Source organism: Monodelphis domestica, chromosome X, assembly GCF_027887165.1.
Source record: "Monodelphis domestica isolate mMonDom1 chromosome X, mMonDom1.pri, whole genome shotgun sequence".
NCBI classification, from domain to species: domain Eukaryota; kingdom Metazoa; phylum Chordata; class Mammalia; order Didelphimorphia; family Didelphidae; genus Monodelphis; species Monodelphis domestica.
The window spans coordinates 35,771,217-35,787,068 of record NC_077235.1 but is presented as its reverse complement, the minus strand read 5'-3'; the positions used below and the strand labels follow the sequence as shown (position 1 = coordinate 35,787,068).

The 15,852-nt window shown below is 39.0% G+C and overlaps 1 long non-coding RNA gene across 2 annotated transcripts in view; it reads left to right on the top strand.

Moving 5' to 3' along the window:
- Window positions 1–15,852, top strand: part of LOC103103589 (uncharacterized) — a 69,554-nt gene that overhangs the window by 2,781 nt on the left and 50,921 nt on the right. The window contains exon 2 of one of the 2 annotated variants that reach the window (XR_008914681.1): window positions 450–15,852. This exon is cut by the window's right edge and continues 15,779 nt beyond it. This is a non-coding gene — a long non-coding RNA (uncharacterized LOC103103589). Of the gene's footprint in view, window positions 1–8 lie in introns of those variants that run through there. The other variant, XR_001625475.2, reaches the window with a different exon arrangement.

The following is a 15,852-nucleotide window of genomic DNA, read 5'->3' as shown; positions in this document are numbered from 1 at the left end:
TTCTCCAGTGTGCCTGGCATTGTGCTAGGCTTACAACACATGTCCCGAAAGTCTTTGTGTACATTTAAAACCTTTAATAGACTAAGATAATTGGGACACTCTATAAAGTTCTCTGCAAGCTTTCAAGTACTATAAAAATGTTAATGTTTATTATTGCCATTATATAAAACAAAGGCAACTAAGTAGTATAGTAAATAGGCTGCTGGGCTCATAATCACAAAGACCTGAGTTCAAATGGTATCTTTCTCCAGCCTGTATTAACTGTGTGACCCTGGTTGTCACTTACCCCATTTTTCTCAGTTTCTTCATCTGTGAAATGAGATTGGACTCCATGGCTCATATGGGCCTGGCTGTTTCTAAATCTATTATCCTGTGGAATACAAAATAACCTTGGGGGTAACCATGAGACTTAACATGGCCTCAATCAACTGCCTCTTTTTTCCTCCTAGTGAGAGCTTCCTGTCACCTGTTGGATTCGTACTGAACTTCACTGGCAAAGTGTGGATGAGTTGATATGGAAAGAGTACATTCTGTTACCTGATAGATAAACCCCCCACAGATTCAAATTAGGGACCAAATCTTCTCCCCCTTGCCCTGGATATTCCAGTGTTTGTGTGCACACAGAACAAACAATTCACTATGAAGGGATATTACCCACTGTAAAAGATCTGGTCCTGCCTTGCTGAGCACAACATTCCTTTCTACTGTAGACAGAACTTAGAGTCTGGAGTTATAGAGTTTGGGTTCAAATCCTGCCTCTGATGCTTTTCACCAATGACAATTTGAACAAGTCCCTCAGATTTTCTGGGCCTCAGTTTCCAGAGCTGAGGTCCTTCCCAGCTCTAGATTTGTGACCCTATGATTTTACATATGAATTCTTTAAAATCATGAAGCTATAGCATTTTAGAAATGGGCCAGGCCCCAGGCCTTTAAATACCTCATGCAGTTTGAGAGAATTGTGGATCTACTGGATAGATATTTTTTGAAAATTAGGTGCATCTCCATACCTGAATACTACAAAAATTAACACCTTTCTCTCCTTATCCATCTAGGAGTTGGAAAAGTAAGGGTCCTGCTTGGGTAAGATTTGATACGATTAGAGGAAGGGGAAGTGGAGGGAGAGGAACCAAGAAATACAGTGTCTTTAATCCACTGAGGAACTGCTGAAGATTATGGACTAATTCTCTTCAATTTTCCTTGATCTATATAGGGAGTGACAGCAAAGGAAATTCACTGGATTGCATCAGGTTTCTGGTAGTTTGCTGTATGTGTAAGTTTAACCAGATTAGTATGTGTTCATCCTAAAACTAGGTTCTGTTTTTTAAAAACAACCTTCAATCCTGAAGTGCTCCTGCTTCTCACTGCTGTTTGTTTTTCCCTGTTTCGTTTTGTTCGAAGACAGTGAAGCTTCAGAGAATAGTATCACAAAAAGGAAAGTCCAAGAAAATGAAGCCTGGGAGCCTTACACAAACAACTTGAGTACTGTTCCATTCTTTGACCCAACAGCCAGCACCTTTCCTGACACCGAGTAAAAAAGAATCACCCGTATTTTACTATACCTAATTCCATTGGCTAGATTTTGTTTTCATATGGGCCAGTGTGAGTCCAGGATTTGATATGTACCTTTTTTCAGGCTAATATGTTTATTCCACATTAATACAGTGATGCCTCCACTAAAATCCTCCCCCTCTATTTTTAAGCCCTCACCTTCTGTCTCAGAATCAAAACTGTATATTGGTTCCAAGGCAGAAGAGTGGTAAGGACTAAGCAATGGAGGTTAAGTGATTTGCCTAGAGTCACACAGCTAGGAAGTATCTGAGATCTGAGGTCTGATTTGAACCCAGGACCTGCCATCTCTGGGCTTGGCTTTCAATCCACTTAGCCACCTAGCTGCCCCTTTTAGTATCAATTCTAAGACAGAAAAGCCACACAAGCTAGGCATTTGAAGTTAAGCGACTTGCCTAGGGCCACACAGCTAGGAAGAGTCTTAAGTCTGAACCTAGATCCTCCCAATTCCAGGCCTGACACTCTCTTCCAGGCCTGTGCTACCTATCTGTCCCTTTGGTTGTCTATTCTAGTTTAGAAGTGATCCTGTCTTCTCAAAAGGTATGCCAGCTAGCCATAAACTCTGGTAGGCCCAAATAATCTGTAAAAGGGTCTTTAATCTGATAGTGAGATTATCTGATAAATTCAGATAGTCATAGAAAGCTATAAACCCAGTGATATGAATATTTTGGACCCAGCTATTTATGATAGTTATCCCTGAAGATATAGAAGGTTCATGATCTTCGGTAGAGACATTGCCAACACCAGTGGATCTTTGGAAGTAACAAAGCTTCATTTCTCTGGAACTTTGTTTCAGATTTTCCGAATGTTGTGAGGGGCTAAAACTAAAAGAGAATTTTTTTCAACCCTTACTTTTCTGTCTTAGTAACAGCTCTTTGACAGAAGGACAAGCCCAGGTAGGTAACTGGAGTTAATTGACTTGGCTAGAGTCTGAGGCCAGATTTGCCAAACTTAAACATTTTTATTGAAAATCTTTCTAGATTATGTTACACTCTGTTCTGCTTTGGACATACAACTTGGGGACTAGGAACTTTGATACATGAAGGTATCTGTGACCTTCAGTGAGCTAGAAGTTAGTGGATGAATACATTTGTATGATATATGTTTGCCTGGGTGATTTCTCTGTAATTGAAAGCAATAGAGCTGTTGACCCAGCATGAGTTTCATCTTTAAGAAGGCATCACTATAATTAAATGCAACAAGAATTTATAAAGTACATTCTAGGAGCCACGCACTATGCCAGACTGGCCAGGAATGGGCTTCTTTTCTGGAAAGAGACTATAGGTATAGCTATACCATGGAATTCCTCTGTGGGAGTGGGAGGAACAGAAATGTTGGATAGGCATGGACTCCCTTTTTGAAAAGAAGAAAAATCTTACGGTATTTTAGAAATGGTGCTATTCATAATAACACAACCTTTTCTTGATGACTTGGGGTGGGGCATGAGGGTGAAGAAGATTTGGATCCCAGGAGATATTCTGGAACTTGACTCCTCAACAAGGTTAGTGGTATTAGCTTGCTTTGGGGTTATTTGCCTGTTTCTCATAAAAGTGGCATAAAAGACATTACATTACCTTCAGGTAGTATGTGCATGCACGCGCATGCGCGCGCGTGTGTGTGTGTGTGTGTGTGTGTGTGAGATGGATATAAAACGAATTATTGAATTTCTTATAATAATTACTGAATACCAAAACAATCTGTTCCCAAATGGCTTCACAGGCCCTGAGGGGGAAAAAAAACATCTTCTTCTAAAGAAAAACCATTTGTTAAATGTCTACTGGATGAAAGACACTGTACTATCCTTTAATTTCCTGGCAGCCTTCAAAAGTTATTATACCTGCATTACCACTAAATCCTTAAGCACTCTCTTTGTCAACTTTGTCTTCCCCATTTGTGTGTCTTGAATTAAGTTTATTGATAACAGAAGGAACATTCCTGATCACTTTTTTTAATTTTAATTTTTTTAATTTTTAAAACCCTTATCTTCTGTCTTAGAGTCAATACTGTGAGTTGACTCCAAGGCAGAAGAGTGGTAAGGGCTAGGCAATAGGGGTTAAGTGACTTGCCCAGGGTCATACAGCTGGGAAGTATCTGAGGTCAGATTTGAACCTAGGACCTCCAGTCTCTAGGCCAGGCTCTCAATCCACTGAGCCACCCAGCTGTCCCCTCATTTATTTTTTAAAATAAATTTACTATTTCCCTATTCCTTCCCCTTCCGTCTCTTCTTACAGAGAATCAAAAAAGAGGAAAAAGACGACTTCAGCAAAATTAAGCAACATCTCCACCGAGTTCAACATACAGTGTTCCACACCCATAGTTTCCCTCCCCTTTCTGCAGAAAAGGAAGACATTCTCATTCTTTTTCTTGGGAGTGGCCTTTATAAGACTCATTTTTCACTTGTCATTCCATTTACATTGCTGTAATTGTGTATTTTTTCCATTTTTTTAAGTAATGTGTTGAATTTTTGATATGCTTTTTCCTCTTAATGATTAATTTTATTGACCTTTTTTTCTATGTTGCTTAATTTCCCTTTGTATTTCTCTCCTTCCCATAGAGTCATCTCTTATACCATTCTTTTAAAGAAGAGGAAAAAAATTCTTCAAAGTTGGTTAACACAATGAAAAAACCTGATGTTTACTGCAGATGGTCCCCTACCTCTGCAAAGGAGTGAGGGTGGGGAGGGAAGGGAAGGGAAGCTGGCTTTTCATATTTTTTCATATTTGGGGGTAACAAGCTCCTTCGTTATAGGATTTGGCTTCATTTATTTTGTTGCTTGTTCTATCCATTTCCATTGCTGTGTAGATTCTTTTCCTGGTCTAGTTTACTTCACTTTGTATCAGTCAGATCAATCTCTTCCCATGCTTCTCTCAATTCACCACATTCATCATTTTTAGTAATATAGGAATGCTCCATTTCATTCATGTTCAATTTGTTTAGCCATTCCTCTCTTGATGAGCATCTGTTTTATTATCAGTTCTGTACATCCACAAAAAGCATTTCTATAAATATTTTGGCTTCTCTGGATTTTTTTCCAAATCTGTCTTACTTGTGGGTACATGCTTAGCAGTGCCATCTCTGTGTCAAAAGTTATGGACATTTTAGTCACTTTCTTAGCATCATTCTAAATTGCTTCCCATAAGGGTTGAACCAATTCACAACTCTACCAACAGTATATTAGTGTTCTTGTCTTTTGTGTAGTTCTTTAACATTGACTATTTTAAACTTTTACCATCTTCATCAATTTTCTGTTTATGAGGTAAAACCTTAGGGTTTGTTTTTGCATTATTAGTGATTCAGAGCAGTGTTTTCATATAGTTGGTTATAGCTTGCAATTCTTTTGAGAATGGTTTGTTAATTTCTTTCAACCATTTATCTATTACAGAATGGTTTCTCATATATATTTGTTAGTTCTTGAATACCAAACCCTTATAGGAGATATTTGATGCAAAAAATTTCCCCCTGATCTACAGCTTTCCATCTCCTAGTTTGTTTATTTTGTTTGAATAAAAGCTTTTCAATTTCCTCTAATCAAAATTATCTGCTTTACCTTTTGTGATCTCTTTATCCCTTACTTAGATAAGAATTCTTCTTCTAGTCTTAGCTGTGAAAGGACCTGATCTCTTTTTCTGACTCCTAAGGAATTTGTGATCATTTCAAGAATCTGTGTGGATGTACTTGGGAGAGGGCTTACTATAAAACTTATTGAGTCTTTATCACAAGAAGGTATTACTGTAGATTTGACACCAGACCATAATTTTCTCCATCCCCTTTTTAAATAATTTATTTTTAACAATTCCAGGCACAAGCAATGTTAACATTACATCTTTAGTCTTAAATGACAGCAAAAGTCCTGGAGAAGTCCCTATTCTAAAAGCCCCATCATAGTGGTAGTAAAGAACTGTATTTTCCCGTTGGAAATGTTAGAATGTGGAGTAGAGTGCCTGATCAAAGATTGCTCATTAAATAAATCACATATACACCCAACACTCTGGGAGAAAATCAAAGATTCATCAATTAAGCCTCAGTAAGCCTTTGAAATAGTGAGATTATGTTCCACTTCCTATAAAAAGTTACAGAAACACATAATGCACATGGTTTACAGATGGACCCCAGTGGTTCTATAAAGCTCCCTATGCTACACAGAACTCTGCTGTGCCATCAATTTGAATTTAAAATTATTTTGCTGCTATAATAAGCATTAATTATTGCCTTAATAATTTTGTTGCTGCTTAAAATACAGAAAGGCTTTGGAGGGACAATTTAGGTGGCCTAGGTCTTTGAAAATCTTTCCAAGATCATTTGAGCATCAGCCTTTAAGTTCCTTATAACAAATGGAGGCATACATAATTATAGATGTACCCCCAAATAAGGGAAAAAGACCCTTCAAAATACACTGTTGTATGTGTGTATATATTTATCTATAGATAATTTACATGTGTATAATTATATATAATAATATAGATAATATATCTATTTCTATATAGATAATTTAGATATATGTTTATCTATAAATATAGATTTATGTATCTTAATGATAATGTTTCTCACTGATAAGCATTTTTATGGTAAGGACTCTCTCAACTTTCCTTCCCTCCCCACTCTTCTTCCTTTAGTTTATTCAAAACTACAAATACTGATGGTTTCATCCACCTTGATATCTGTGAAACCCCTGTTGCTTTGATCAGCTTCCTTTTCTTGCCTTTGCTTCCATGATGTTGAACTTAAAAAATAGATTTTTATTCCCATCTTCAGTTTTTACATCCCGTAGCTTTCCCTCTGCATTCATTCCCCATCCATTGCCTCTCCCAAAAAGCTATTCTTTACAACAAAGGGTTTTTTAAAGACAGGGAAAAAGGAAGAAACTAAAATTTAGTCAAACCAATCAACACACATTAAAAAAATCTGATGTTAAAAGCAGTGCTCCACATGTCAGAGACCTTGGAGGGGGATGAAGAAGAGGTGTTCTCATATCACCTTCTTTGGGGCCAAGTTTGTTCTTTAGAGTTCTGCAACATTGGTTTTTCCCGTGTTGTGATGGTTGCTCTTTCTGTTTTCATTGTTTGCACATATTTGTATATTGTTCTCCTGACTCTGCTTAATTTTCTCTACATCCATTCGTATAAGCCTTTCCATTTTTCTCTCAGTTCAGCATGTTCATTATTTCTTACAGCACAGTAATATTCCATTACATCCATAAACCACAATTTGTTAGCCATGTCCCGATTTATGAACATCTACTTTTTTCACCAGTTCTTTGCTACCACAAAAAATATTGTCCTAAATATCTTGGCACGTGGGGGGGGGGCAGGCTTGTTTTTTATTTTTTATCCTTTATCTATATGTTCTGCAGACGAAGCATGCATTCTGTTCTGTCTCCACTTCTTTTTCTCTCTTTAATCTGTCCTTGGCCCTTTTCCCCCTCCTTCAAGTATCCTCTTGATTTCTATCTATTTCAATGGATTCAATTGTAATTTCTAAGCTCCTGCCTCTGTCTCTGGCCCCAGTCACTCCTAAGAGGGTTCGTTCTGTACTTCTCTCCACCCGCATATGTGTCTGGCACTTGAGATGCAACGTGTCCATAACAGAATTAACCATGTTTCCTTTAAAAATCTATTCTTCCTCCTAAGATCTTTATTTTTCTTTAAGCCCCGTAGTCTTAAATCTTGAGTTATCCTTGCCTTCTCCCATTCTTTAATGATTTTGCTGCCCCAGCACCATCCAGTTATAGAAAGAAAGGATTTCAAAGCTGTAAAGCACCTTAGAACTGAGGCCCAGAAAGGGGAAATCACTCACTGGCTGCTAGGTGGTGCAGTGAACAGAGTTTAGACCTAGAAGCAGGGCTTAGACCCAAGTTGAAATTCAAATTCGGCCACTTCCAGGCTGTGTGATCCTGGGCAAGTCACTTAGGCCCCATTGCCTAGTCCTTGTTACTCTGATACTAAGACAGAAGGTAAGAGTTAAAAAGAAGAAGTAGCTTAAAAAATCTTTCTGCAAGTTTTAATGACTTTTTTTTTCACATTTAATAGCATTCAAATGCTCTAAGACTTTTGGGACACCCTGTATTTTAATATAATTGGTTCTTTTCTTAATCCTAACACATTTTATTTTATGAATTTAAAAATATTATTCTGAGTCCCTCCATTTATCAGATTACCAGATCTCAAGGGATCCATGATGCAAAAAAAAAAAAAGCTCAAGAACACGTGTACTAAAGGCTTTTGTTGGAAGAGAGCCATTACCAGAGTGGTCCATTAAGAACCCTTTTGGGTTAGTGGTTTGAAGGCTGGACACAAGGGAAAGACTGGAGGCAAGAACAGTCAGGAAGCGACTATTCTAATGATCTAAGTAAGAACTGGGGAAATCATCACTAGGGCTGATATATTGAATTTAGACCCATTTTTTTAAACCCTTACCTTCTGTCCTGGAGTCAATACTGTGTATTGGCTCCAAGGCAGAAGAGTGGTAAGGGCTAGGCAATGAGAGTTAAGTGACTTGCCCAGGGTCACACAGCTAGGAAGTGGCTGAGGCCGGATTTGAACCTAGGACCTCCCGTCTCTAGGCCTGGTTCTCAATCCACTGAGCTACCCAGCTGCCCCCTAGACCCATTTTTGATAACAGGGAGGGGAATATTGGGAAATGATCATGATGGGAACAAATCATCAATGAAACTTTAAATAAATGCATTTTTAAAAACTAGGCTCAAAAAATAAAAAGAAAAAAAGGTTGGATAAAAGAGCTACTACTAAGGTAGAATCAATTAGAAAAATTGATGGGAAAAGCACTGAACTGGAAGTCAGGACTCCAGAATTCTAACTTTGGTTCTGCCACTAACTAGAATGATCCCCTTGAACAAGTAATAGTAATAATAATAATAGTTTATAACTAACATTTATATAATGCCTGCTATGTGGCTGGCCTCCAGGTCTGGAGCTCTACTCACTGCTACCTACCTGTCCCTGTACTTTTTATTCAAGATTAAAAATTTGCTATGACATTTGAGAAACCCTGCATAGCTATCAATTAAAAAGAAAGATTAGACCCTTCAGGTTAGGAGCCCCTGATTTTATGGTTCCCCATTGTTTTATTGAATAAAATCTTCCTCATTCTAGCATCCCTAAAACCACCATCTGAGCCTGTTGAAATCCTTACTTCTAAGTCCAACTCAGATGCTACTCCTAGAATCCTATTCTGATTCATCCAATTGAATGTGACCTCCCCCAATCATATCTCTCCTAGTGCTTTGCTGGGATGGCTCCTTTGTTCTTTTGCCCCATTCTGCCTTGTTACAGATATCTTCACCTCTGTTCTCCAATGGGCTCCAATGTAAGTTCCTTTGTAGTCTTCTCACAGAGCATGGTACCCTGATCATAGTAACCACTTGGAAAAGATTTGGTCAACTGAATGACATTATATCAAGCTACCTTTTTGCTTCAAAACCTGGCCCCCTCCTTCCTTTCCAGCCTTCTTCCATATTCCTCACCTATTGGCCTTCTGGCTCTTCCTCACCCATATTCATCTTCTATAGCTGTGCTTTTGCCTCAACTATTCCCTGAGCTTCGAATACTCTTCTTCATTATCTCTACCTCAAAGGATTCCTCTCTTCAAGACTCAGCCCAACACCATATCCTGCCACTGGGCTTTTTCTTGTGTCTTTGATCCCCTTGGTAGTCTGGTGAAGTCTATGGACCCTTCTCATAATCAGGTCTGTTGCCTACATTCATAACTGAAGGACCTGCTGAATTAAAGATGTATTTTTTCCCATCCACATTTAGGAATCCCCTGAAATCCATCCATGGATAGAGGCTCTTGGCCGAGAGCCTCTGTTCTACAACAAGCCTTTCTTGATCCCCCCAACTATTGGTGACCTTTCTTCCTAGATAACCTATTTATTTCATCTTTATTCCATATGTGCATTAGGTACACGTTGTCTCTTGATCACATTTAAGCTCCTAGAAGGCAGGAATTGTTCATTTTTGCCTGTGTCCCTAGTGCCTGACTCAGTGCCTGGTACACAGTAGGCCTTTAATAAATGTCATTGGTCGATTTCTCTAAGTATGAACACAAGTAAGAATGTAAAAAAATTGTAATGCACAATAGTTCTATAAACTCCTACATGTTTCAGTCTATTCCAACAAAAGGTCTCTGTTCTAGCCATTTGGGGGGTTTTATTTTCATTGTTGACCCCAGGAGAATCAATGGAATCTTTGTATTCAGTTTAATTTTCCATATTTGGTTAGATTTTCAAAGTGCCATTGTGTTTGGAGATATTCCCTTTATCACCCTCAAATTATAATAATAGTAATAAAGCAGTAAGGGAAGATGATTGGAAACATAACACACAGCCACTGTTCCAGTGTAAGGAAGGCAGGTACCATGGGAGGTAGATGTTTCTTGAATACATGGGGCCATAGGATCTAGAGCTAGCAGGTGTAGTTGGAGTTCATTAGGCCCAATGCCTTCATTTGACCCATGAGGGAACTGAGGAGCAGTCAAGTCACCTCACAGAAACTGATAGTTGAAAGGGACACATGAAGCCATTTAGCCCAACCTGTATTTGAGCCAGAATTTGCTCTATAATATCCCTGACAAATGGCCATCTGGACTTTGATCGAAGGTCATTGAAGGGGAACCTATGAATCGGGTCCTAGATCTATAGATGAAAAGGGCCTCAGAAGCCCTCTTATCTAAGCCTCTCATTTCACAGGTAGGGAAAGTGAGGCCCAGGAAGTTTAGGTGTCTTGCCCAAGGTCACAGAGGCAGGATTTAAATCCAGGTCCTCCAAGTCCAGAGTGAGTGAGTATTTTTCCCCCAGCTATACCACATGGCCTCTCATTTTACAAATACCCTATTTATTACTTACCACTTTGGGTTCACTCTCTTAGGAAGTTTTTCCTAATTTAATTTCCAGATTTAATCTGCCTTTTTTATAGTTTCTATACTCCAGGTCACATAGGGAGTAACTAGCAAAATCTGAGTCCTTGAACTTCAGATCAAAAAATCCAAGGGATGGGGAATTTGGTGGTTTGGGAATATTTTATAAACATCTTGTAAAATTTGGCCTGTGGCATTTCAATTGTTTCTTGCACTTAACTCTGATTTACTGGTGATTTCTTGACTAAAACCCTAATTATTTGTGAGTTGTAAGTTCCCCGTCAGCTCTCTTGCCCCTCTGGACCTCCTCTCACAATTGTGCCTTCCTTTCATATCCCATTCTCTAGTTCCTTGGAGAGAACCTTTCTTGATTGTCTGTTCTTCTTTATCCAGGAAGATTTCATGGACTTGTTCCTTTTCTTGGCTAGCTTTTGAAATTTCCCTGAGTGCTTTGGGGCTACTTTGTTCCAAAGCCCCAGCTACTGCTTTGACCCACAGGAGGAAATAAATGTTGTCTCATACCTCCTGAGAGCTTGGTTCATGCCCATCACTTGGGGCTATCTGGGATAACTTCCACTGAACCTGTATAAAGAAGAGCTTCTCAGAATAAAGGACAACTTTTATGACAATGCCCTCTTCTACATCCTCCTTTAGGGTTTGCAGAATAGCCCAGTGTCTGCTGAGCCTCATCTTTTCAACCATTCAGGCCTGTCCCTCTAATACAATGTGAAATACCAGGGTTTTCTCTTCTTTGTATGATCTTGCTTTCCTTGAATGCATTTTTTCTGGGGTTTTTGAGTCTCTTGCTCCAGGAGGAAAGAGTAAACTATATATGACTATCAGAGATTTCTAATAAATCTTTGATTATTGCACTTTTTAAATCCTTTCTATTGTCTCCTCCTCTTCTCCATCTCCCTTTCTCTCACCTTAAATAACTTCCCCTCCCTTCTCTCCAATGGAGACTTGGACTCTAATGTTTCTGCAATTTCTAGGGAAAATTTTTGTTAAAATTTCTAGTCAACATTCTTTTCCTCTCCACTAAATGCCCCAAACTTAGAAGACACTTAAAAAAAAATTACAGAACTTTTGTTCACCAGGTTCAAAATGTCTGTTTACATGTGAGATTTGGGGCTTGTGTTTAAATCAAAAGCACATTTTTCAAAGAATACAATCCTATTCCTCTCCTCATTGTGGAAAAGCATCCCTCATAATCAAAGAGTATGGATTGTGAATATAATTTTAAATTCCTTCTAGCAAGAGGAGAGATTTATTTATAAATTACAGTATTTGTGAACCCTGTGATATTGCTTGAGCTTTGCACATCTCAAGTGCAGGTTTTCTTTTTGACTTTTTGTTCTCTAAAATTTGATTGCTATATTGCTGTTTTTCACCCTTTATAAAAAGAGTTATAGTAAGTAATTCAGCAATATGAAATGTTTACTTGTTCGGTTTGTGAATGCAATTCAGTATTATGCAATAAATTTGCTTTTTTAATTTCCAAACCTAGCAGTAAAATAGATTTGCATAGGCACTGTAATGAGTGGTCTATGCAATTACAGTGGAGAGGGCTAGGATTGAGTTTAACATCTTTCAAAGGAAATTATTGTTGGAGCTAGAAGTACTGGTGCCTGAAACCGGGTGGAACATGAAGTTGGTCTGGCTCTGAAAAATCACCTCTCTTGGGTGTAAAGACAAGATAATGCACCTTGATTATATTCTCTTTGGAAAGAGCATATGATTTGGAATCAGGAAACCTGGGTTCAAATGCTGCTTCTGCCACTTACTAATTGATCTTACCAAGACCTTTAATTTCCATCTCTGGGCCTCAATTTACTCTTCTGCCTTTCCATCTTTTAAGTTCTGTGATGTAGGGAGCCCCAAATGATAAGCAGAATAGTGTAAAGGACTTGAAGTCAGGGAGACTTGGATTCAAATCCCACCTCAGACACTTCCTCTGTGACTCTAGGTGAGTCATTGAACTTGTTTTTCCCATCTGAAAATCAGAGGTTTTGACTCAGTGGCTGCTGATATGATATCTGAAAGTGGATGCCTGGAGAATGCTTCAGAAAAGAGGCCTCCTTTGTCTTTATGAGACAATGATAAGGACTGGACTGTTTCTCATAGTGCTCCCTCTTGACTAAATGAATTCCCTTCTCTTTTCTTTAAAAGTTGTAAAAACAGAAGAGCATTATTCGAAAATAGCTTCTGAGTCAGGAAGCCAGGCGTATGTTATGACAGTGATGTAGATGATTGAGTCCGTCCATGATTTACCTGGGTGTACAGTGGTGGCCAGTGACTTGGTATCCTTCATTATTTTTGCATTCAGTCAAGAAAAGAATGGAAAACATCCATGCTTACACATTTCCCCCAATGTCTAAGCCTTTACTGACTCGCAGAGGCTTATAATTTCATCCAAAGTCCTTATCACTGCTCTGCTGACCCTGTGAATTCAGAGCAAACCAGAGCATGCCTGGAAGATTTCCATGGGACGTGGTACCATTAAAGACCAAATTCTTGATTACGTGGATGTAGAAACTGCCCTTTAATAATATAAAGGAGGCGGGAAGCTGCTGATTCTCATCCAGCCAAGGCAGTATGAGGTAGTTATCACAGACTTTCTAGAACAGTGTAATTCACATCAAAAAGCTTGAGCCAGAAGAAAAATAATAGCTGACGTCTATTAGGCCCTTCATCAATGAGTGTTTATTAGGTGTGTGCTGTGTGTGCTAGGTGCTGGGGATCAAAACACAAAGGGAAGCAATCCTGGCCCTCAAGGAGCTTAGAGTCTACCTGGAGGAGACATTGCATGCACGTATGTATATATGTATGTATGTGTATGTAAAACATGAAGACACAAGGCAAGAAATGCACACAGGTACGTACCTCCACGTATTCATGTATGTCACATATGTCATCTTGTGTGTTCTATATACACACATGTATATCATCTTGGATGTTATGTATTCCTATCTATATACGCATGTGTACATATATATGATCTTACGCATTTTCTTTTGCACACATCTCACCGCATATAATATACATGTGTGTATTATACATACATATCACACAAAAGTTTCGCCAAGTGCATTACATGCATTATCTGATTTGAGCCTCATGACAACTGGGGTAGATGTTGTTTTCAGATAATGGTGAAACAGTCTGAGAGAAGTAAGTAGTAGGCCTTGGCCAGGCTTACTCAGCTTGGGAAGGTCCAGGCCTTCAAGGAGCCTTCAAGTTCTTTGGCTCCCAAACCTCCCACTGGAAGTAAGGAAATGGAGGCTTAAGGAGACACGGGGTGACTTGCCCAAATCACACCGCTGGTTACTAACTGAGCAGAGATTGAACCTCAGACCTTCTGACTCTTAAGTCAGCCAAGTGAAATGAGCTTGACATCCGCTAGTGGAGAAAAAGCCCAATCAGACTTCTGTTTCCAACATAATATAGGCCCTTGGGGATTCTGCTTATGAGAACTTCTGGTGACATTTTTAAAGGGGCTGCTGGGTAAAAGCAATTAGTTGCCTGCTTTCAAAGCTGATGAAATGCAAGTGTCCATCCCAAACACTTGCTTGATAATTGCCACACGACATGCACTGGAAGGAAACCTACAACTGATCTCCATCCACTCTGTTCAAGTGCTGTGAAATGAGCACCCCAAATGATGTGATGCAGAGACCCTGCCCTAGGAGCCTCTTCCTGTTCAAGCTATATGGCTTGAATGCACTTCACCTTGAGGAAGCCTGGTTCCCTCCCTATAAGCTGAGGCCAATAATGCCCATATTTCCTAGCTCACATGGAGGGCTCCTATTAGGTGAGTACTTCATAATCTTTATTTTTTTTAAAACCCTCACCTTCTGTCTTAGAATCAATACTATGAATTGGTTCCAAGGCAGAAGAGTGGTAAGGGCTAGGCCCAGGGTCACACAGCTGGGAAGTGTCTAAGGTCAGATTTGAACCTAGGACCTCCCGTCTCTAGGTCTGACTCCAGCTGCCCCACTTCATAATCTTTAAAGCACAATAGAAATGTGGTATGGTGGTGGCAGCAAGTCCCTTGGCCCTTGGGAAGAGTCTTTAAACTCCTTTAAAGTAAAATATTTGCCTTAAGAATACTTCATCAAGTCCAGCTTCTCCAGCCTCTAACATTCACCTTTATAAGCATGGCATCAGGGACAGTCCAGTCAGCTGGCTGGAAATAAGGTTCCTATTATGTGCCAGGCAATGTGCTAAGCACTCAGGATACAAAGAAAGAAAAGAAGCATTGGACTTGGAGCCAGAAGTTCAAATGTTGCTTTGACATTTATTAGCTGTGTTTAACCATGGTCAAGTTGCTTTTCCTCTGTGAACCTTTTTTCACATCTGTAAAATGGGTATAATAATTTAACAACCTCCCCCACAGGATCCTTGAAGGGAAAGTGCGTCATCAACCTTTATGCATCATAAATGTATGAGGAGATCTTATCATTTTCAGATTAGGAAGTACATATGCTAAGATGAAAGAATTCCTTACCAAGTTGTAGAGATTCCATGCGCTGAAATGATCTGCTAATGAAAAATTTTGAATTCAAGTTAACAAGCCCTTATTAAGCACTTTTATGTACAAGGGTCTGGGTATACAAAGACAAAAAGGAAACACAGTCACTGTCCCAAAAGAACTTGAGTTCTACAGAGGAAAGCAACAAACACCCACAGATAAATAAATATCAGATCATTTGTGGGATAGTCAGAAACCAAGGCAGTGTGGTGCAATGAAAAGTACTAGGCTGAACCACCACATCTGGATTCAAATCTTGACTCTACTATTTGCTACATGGTTTATTCTTGTGCAAGTTATTTTAGCTCCCTTTCCCTCCGTTTCCTTATCTATAAAAATAGATTAGAAAAGATGTTTTCAAATGTCCCTTCTAGTTCCAAATGTATGATACTACTAAGAAATGTTGGAATTGCTGTGGTGCAAATGGGCATAATTTGAGACTTTAAAAAAATAATAAAGCCTCACCTCAAAGTTTCTTATATTGGACCCCCCCAAAAGGTAAAGGAGCTTCTTTTTTTGGCAGGTATTTTATTTTATTTTTCCCCTTTTTAAAAAATTTAGCATATTTTTCCATGGTTACCTGATTTATGCTCGCCCCAACTCTTTCCTCTCCCCTCCCGAAGTCAACAAGCAGTTCCACTGGGTTATGCATGTATCATTGTTTAAAATCCATTTCCATATTCATATTTGCAGTAGAGCAATCTTTTAACATCAAAACCCTAATCACATCCCTATTGAACTATGTGACCAATCATATGTTTTTCTTTTGCGTTTCTGCTCCCACAGTTCTTTCTCTGGATGTGGATAGCATTCTTTCTCATAAGTTTCTCTGGATTGTCCTGGATCATAGCATTGCTGCTAGTAGAGAAGTCCATTACATTTGA